The following is a 6,350-nucleotide window of genomic DNA, read 5'->3' on the forward strand; positions in this document are numbered from 1 at the left end:
TTCTGTTTTTGTGCCAGTACCATACTGTCTTGATTAATGTAGCTTTGTAGTATAGTCTGAAGTTAGGGAGTCTGAGTCCTCCAGCTTCATATTTCATTCTCAAGATTGCTTTGGCTATTCGAGGTCTTTTGTGTTTCCATACAAATTGTGAAACTTTTGTTCTAGTTCTGTGAAAAATGCCACTGGTAGTTTGATAGGGATTGCATTGAATCTGTAGATTGCTTTGGGTAGTAGAGTCATTTTCACAATGTTGATTCTTCCAATCCAAGAACATGGTACATCTCTCCATCTATTTGTATCATCTTTAATTTCTTTCATCAGTGTCTTATAATTTTCTGCATTTTTGTCTCCTTAGGTAGGTTTATTCCTAGATATTTTATTCTTTTTGTTGCAATGGTAAATGAGAGTGTTTTCTTGATTTCATTTTCAGATTTTTCATCATTAGTGTATAGGAATGCCAGAGATTTCTGTGCATTAATTTTGTATCCTGCTACTTTACTAAATTCATTGATTAGCTCTAGTAGTTTTCTGGTAGCATCTTTAGGATTTTCTATGTATAGTATCATGTCATCTGCAACAGTGACAGCTTTACTTCTTTTCCGATTTGGATTCCTTTTATTTCCTTTTATTCTCTGATTGCTGTGGCTAAAACTTCCAAAACAAGGTTGAATAATAGTGGTGAGAGTGGGTAACCTTGTCTTGTTCCTGATCTTAGTGGAAATGCTTTCAGTTTATCACCATTGAGGACAATGTTGGCTACGGGTTTGTCATATATGGCCTTTATTATGTTGAGGGAAGGTCCCTCTATGCCTACTTTCTGCAGGGTTTTTATCATAAATGGGTGTTGAATTTTGTCAAAAGCTTTCTCTGCATCTATTGAGATGATCATATGGTTTTTCTCCTTCAATTTGTTAATATGGTTTATCACATTGTTTGATTTGCATATATTGAAGAATCCTTGCAGTTCTGGAATAAACCCCACTTGATCATGGTGCATGATCCTTTTAATGTGCTGTTGGATTCTGCTTGCTAGTATTTTGTTGAGGATTTTTGCATCTATGTTTATCAGTGATATTGGCCTGTAGTTTTCTTCTTTGTGACATCCTTGTCTGGTTTTGGTATCAAGCTGATGGTGGCCTCATAGAATGAGTTTGGGAGTGTTCCTCCCTCTGCTATATTTTGGAAGAGTTTGAGAAGGATAGCTCTTCTCTAAATGTTCGATAGAATTCGCCTGTGAAGCCATCTGATCCTGGGTTTTTGTTTGTTGGAAGATTTTTAATCACAGCTTCATTTTCAGTGCTTGTGATTGATCTGTTCATATTTTCTATTTCTTCCTGAATCAGTCTTGGCAGGCTGTGCTTTTCTAAGAATTTGTCCATTTCTTCCCAGTTGTCCATTTTATTGGCATAGAATTGTTTTTAGTAATCTCTAATGATCTTTTGTATTTCTGCAGTGTCAGTTGTTACTTCTCCTTTTTCATTTCTAATTCTATTGATTTGAGTATTCTCCCTTTAGTTCTTGATGAGTCTGGCTAATGGTTTATCAATTTTGTTTATCTTCTCAAATAACAGGCTTTTAGTTTTATTGATCTTTGTTATCATTTAATTTCTTTTTCATTTATTTCTGATCTGATTTTTATGATTTCTTTCCTTCTGCTAACTTTGGGGGTTTTTGTTCTTCTTTCTCTAATTGCTGTAAGTGCAAGGTTAGGTTGTTTATTCGAGATGTTTCCTGTTTCTTAAGGTAGGATTTTATTGCTATAAAATTCCCTCTTAGAACTGCTTTTGCTGCATCCCATAGGATTTGGGTCGTCATGTCTCCATTTTCATTTGTTTGTAGGTATTTTTTAATTTCCTCTTTGATTTTTCTTCAGTGGTCACTTCGTTATTAAGTAGTGTATTGCTTAGCCTCCATGTGTTTGTTTTTTTTAAAGATCTTTTCCTGTAATTGATATCTAGTCGCATAGCATTGTTGTTGGAAAAGATACTTGATACAGTTTCAATTTTCTTAAATTTACCAAGGCTTGATTTGTGACCCAAGATATGATCTATCCTGGAGAATGTTCCATGAGCACTTGAGAAACTTGCTGGTCATTGAGTGAAGCTGGGTGCTGGTGTTGAGATGGATATCTCTGGGAGATTTTCGCCGTTTGATATTATGTGTAGCTGGGAGGTCTCTTGTGGACCAGTGTCCTGAAGTTGGCTCTCCCACCTCAGAGGCACAGCACTGACTCCTGTCTGCAGCACCAAGAGCCTTTCATCCACACGGCTCAGAATAAAAGGGAGAAAAAGTAGAAAGAAAGAGTTAGTAGAAGTAGAAAGAAGGAAAGAATGAAAGAAAGAAAGAAAGAAAGAAAGAAAGAAAGAAAGATAGGAGGGAGGGAGGGAGGGAGGCAGGGAGGAAGGAAGGAAGGAGGGAAGGAAGGAAAAAAGAAAGAAAGAAGATAAAGTAAAATATAATAAAGATAAAATATAATAAGGTTATTAAAATAAAAAAATAATTATTAAGAAAAATATTTTTCTTTTTTTAAAAGAAGAAGAAGAAAAAAAAAAAACGGACGGATAGAACCTTAGGACAAATGGTGGAAGCAAAGCTATACAGACAAAATCTCACACAGAAGCATACACATACACACTCACAAAAAGAGGAAAAGGGGAAAAAATAATAAATTTTGCTCTCAAAGTTCACCGCCTCAATTTGAGATGATTCGTTGTCTATTCATGTATTCCACAGATGCAGGGTACATCAAGTTCGTTGTGGAGCTTTAATCCGCTGCTTCTGAGGCTGCTGGGAGAGATTTCCCTTTCTCTTCTTTGTTCCCACAGCTCCCAGCGGCTCAGCTTTGGATTTGGCCCCGCCTCTGCGTGTAGGTCGCCGGAGGGCGTCTGTTCTTCGCTCAGATAGGTCGGTGTTAAAGGAGCAGCTGCTTCGGGGGCTCTGGCTCACTCAGGCCGCGGGGAGGGAGGGGCACGGAGTGCGGGGCAAGCTTGCGGCGGCAGAAGCCGGCATGACATTGCAGCAGCCTGAGGTGCGCCATGCGTTCTCCCGGGGAAGTTGTCCCTGGATCCCGGGACCCTGGCAGTGGCGGGCCGCACAGCCTCCCCAGAAGGGAGGTGCGGAGAGTGACCTGTGCTCGCACACAGGGTTCTTGGTGGCGGCAGCAGCAGCGTTAGCGTCTCATGCCCATCTCTGGGTTCCGCACTTTTAGCCAAGGCTTGGACCAGTCTCTGGAGCTCCTTTAAGCGGCGCTCTTAATCCCCTCTCCTCGCGCACTAGGAAACAAAAAGGAAAGAAAAAGTCTCTTGCCTCTTTGGCAGGTCCAGACTTTTCCCTGGACTCCCTCCCGGCTATCTGTGGTGCACTAACCCCCTGCAGGCTGTGTTCACGCCACCAACCCCAGTCCTCTCCCTGCGCTCTGACCGAAGCCCGAGCCTCAGCTCCCAGACCCACCCACCCCGGCAGGTGAGCAGACAAGCCTCTCGGGCTGGTGAGTGCTGGTTGGCACCAATCTTCTGTGTGGGAATCTCTCCGCTTTTCCCTCCGCACCCCTGTTGCTGCACTCTCCTCCGCAGTCTCGAAGATCCCCCCTCCGCCACCCGCAGTCTCCGCCCGCGAAGGGGCTTCTAGTGTGTGGAAACCTTTCCTCCTTCACAGCTCCCTCCCACTGGTGCAGGTCCCATCCCTATCCTTTTGTCTCTGTTTTTTCTTTTTTCTTCTGCCCTACCCAGGTACGTGGGGAGTTTCTTGCCTTTGGGGAGGTCTAAGGTCTTCTGGCAGCGTTCAATAGGTGTTCTGTAGGAGTTTTTCCACGTGTAGATGTATTTCTGGTGTATCTGTGGGGAGGAAGGTGATCTCCGCTTCTTATTCTTCTGCCATCTTCCCCTCCTGACACGTCTTTTTAGGAGGCTTCTGGTATCTGCTAGACATATGGCATTGACCTGGTGGGGACTCTACACTGAGGAATTTGAGTGATATTCTGTAATAATACTTGAGATGATGGGAGGTCACACAGGTTTTTCCAGGCATTTTTTCCCATATTAAGAGTTCTCTCGCTTCCCACTTATCTCATTTCCCGTTTAGCTCATCTCATTATAACAATGAAGCGTTGCACATTCTAGAAAAACACTGATCCTCTGGAAGTGTTGAGAGCCTGACAAATCACTTTGTATCTCTATGATGGCCCTAACCATCAACCACTTGGCTGCTAAGAATCACAAAAAGGTCACAATTTTTTTTTTCCATTTCTTTCGTCCATCTTTTAAAATTTCAACTGCACAGTATGGATTTAAGAGCATTGTTCTGACTTCCTCTTATTTGGGCCAATAATGTGTGTGATTTCTGCTGCTGAAACTCAGCTTCTGTTCACTGGTGCGAAATAGAAACACAGAGACAGAGTTTTGGTTGAAGTAGAAAAGAGTACCTTTTATTGCTTTGTCAGGCAAAGGGGACTACAGTGGGCTAATGCTCTCAAGACTGTGTGACCCACTGATTTATCTTCCTACTTAAACAAAAGAATTTTTGAGTAGTAAGGAGTTTTATAGTGTTTAAGGAGCAGGGTATGATCAGCTCTTGGAAAATTCTCAGACTGGTTGACATCAAGGTGAAGTTTCAAGCATCATCAACCTTCTGGTTTCAACCTGTCTAGGGTCTATGTTATTATGGTCAGCAGTTTTCATCTGGAAGGCGTCTGCTCCCTGTAAAAACAACTTAGGAATGTGTGTCAGGCCTTTATCTATATCTTTCAGGGAACTGGGAGTTTGGTGATTCTGCTGTGTGGTGGATTTATAGTCTAAATAGCTACCAGTTGTTCAGCCCAATAGCTATTCTTTATTTCTACATCTTCACATTTCCTGATCATTAACTCTTTTTTTCTTTTATGGTAGAGAGATTTTTTATTTATTTTGTTTTTACATCTTTATTGGAGTATAATTGCTTTACAATGTTGTGTTAGTTTCTGTTGTTCAACAAAGTGAACCAGCTATATGTATACATATATCCCCATATCCTCTCTCTCTTGCGCCTCCCTCCCACCCTCCCTATCCCACCCCCCTAGGTCGTCACAAGGCACCGAGCTGATCTCCCTGTGCTATGCAGCAGTTTCCCACTAGCCATCCACTTTACATTTGGTAGTATATATATATGTCAATGTTTCTCTCTCAGTTCGTCCCAGCCTCCCCTTCCCCCACTGCATCCTCAAGTCTGTTCTGTATGTCTGTGTCTTTATTCCTGCCCTGCCACTAGGTCCATCAGTACCATTTTTCTAGATTCCATATATATGCATTAACATACAGCATTTGTTTTTCTCTTTCTTACTTACTTCACTCTGTATGACAGACTCTAGGTCCATCCACCTCACTACAAGTAACTCAATTTTGTTCCTTTTTATGGCTGAGTAATATTCCATTGTATATATGTACCACATCTTCTTTGTTCATTCCTCTGTTGATGAACACTTAGGTTGCTTCTATGTCCTGGTTATTGTAAATAGAGCTGCAATGAATATTGTGGTACACGACTCTTTTTGAATTATGGTTATCTCAGGGTATATGCCCAGTAGTGGGATTGCTGGGTCATATAGTAGTTCTATTTTTCATATTTTAAGGAACTTCCATACTGTTCTCCATAGTGGCTGTATCAATTTACATTCCCACCAACAGTGTAGGAGGGTTACCTTTTCTCCAAACCCTCACCAGCATTTATGTTTCTAGTTTTTTCAATGATGGCCATTCTGACTGGTGTGTGGTGATACCTCATTGTGGTTTTGATTTGCATTTCTCTAATGATTAGAGATGTTGAGCATCTTTTCATGTGTTTGTTGACAATCTGTATGTCTTCTTTGGAGAAATGTCTATTTAGGACTTCAGCCCATTTTTGGATTGGGTTGTTTGTTGTTTTGATATTGAGTTGCATGAGCTGCTTGTATATTTTGGAGATTGATCCTTTGTCAGTTGCTTTGTTTGCAAATATTTTCTCCCATTCTGAGGGTTGTTTTTCATCCTGTTTATGGTTTCTTTTGTTGTGCAAAAGCTTTTAAGTTTTATTAGGTCCCATTTGTTTTTTTTATTTTTGTTTTTAGTTCCATTACTCTAGGAGGTGAATGATCATTAACTCTTGAGTCAGCCTTTTACTTCAAAAAGCGAGGACATTGGGGCTTGCATATGGTTTAATTTCTGCTGCAGAAACAGCTGAAGAGTTTCTAGTAACAGGAGAAGGAAATGTCCTGACTCATGGTCGTTCCTGTCACGTGTCCTCTATCTCCTGGTCTGTGGATTGGGACCCTCTGAAGTACCTAAAGTCCCTCTCTCCCCTTTACATTTAGATCATACAACATGTCCACATAAGCAGCACTA

Source organism: Pseudorca crassidens, chromosome 2 (assembly GCF_039906515.1).
Source record: "Pseudorca crassidens isolate mPseCra1 chromosome 2, mPseCra1.hap1, whole genome shotgun sequence".
NCBI lineage: Eukaryota > Metazoa > Chordata > Mammalia > Artiodactyla > Delphinidae > Pseudorca > Pseudorca crassidens.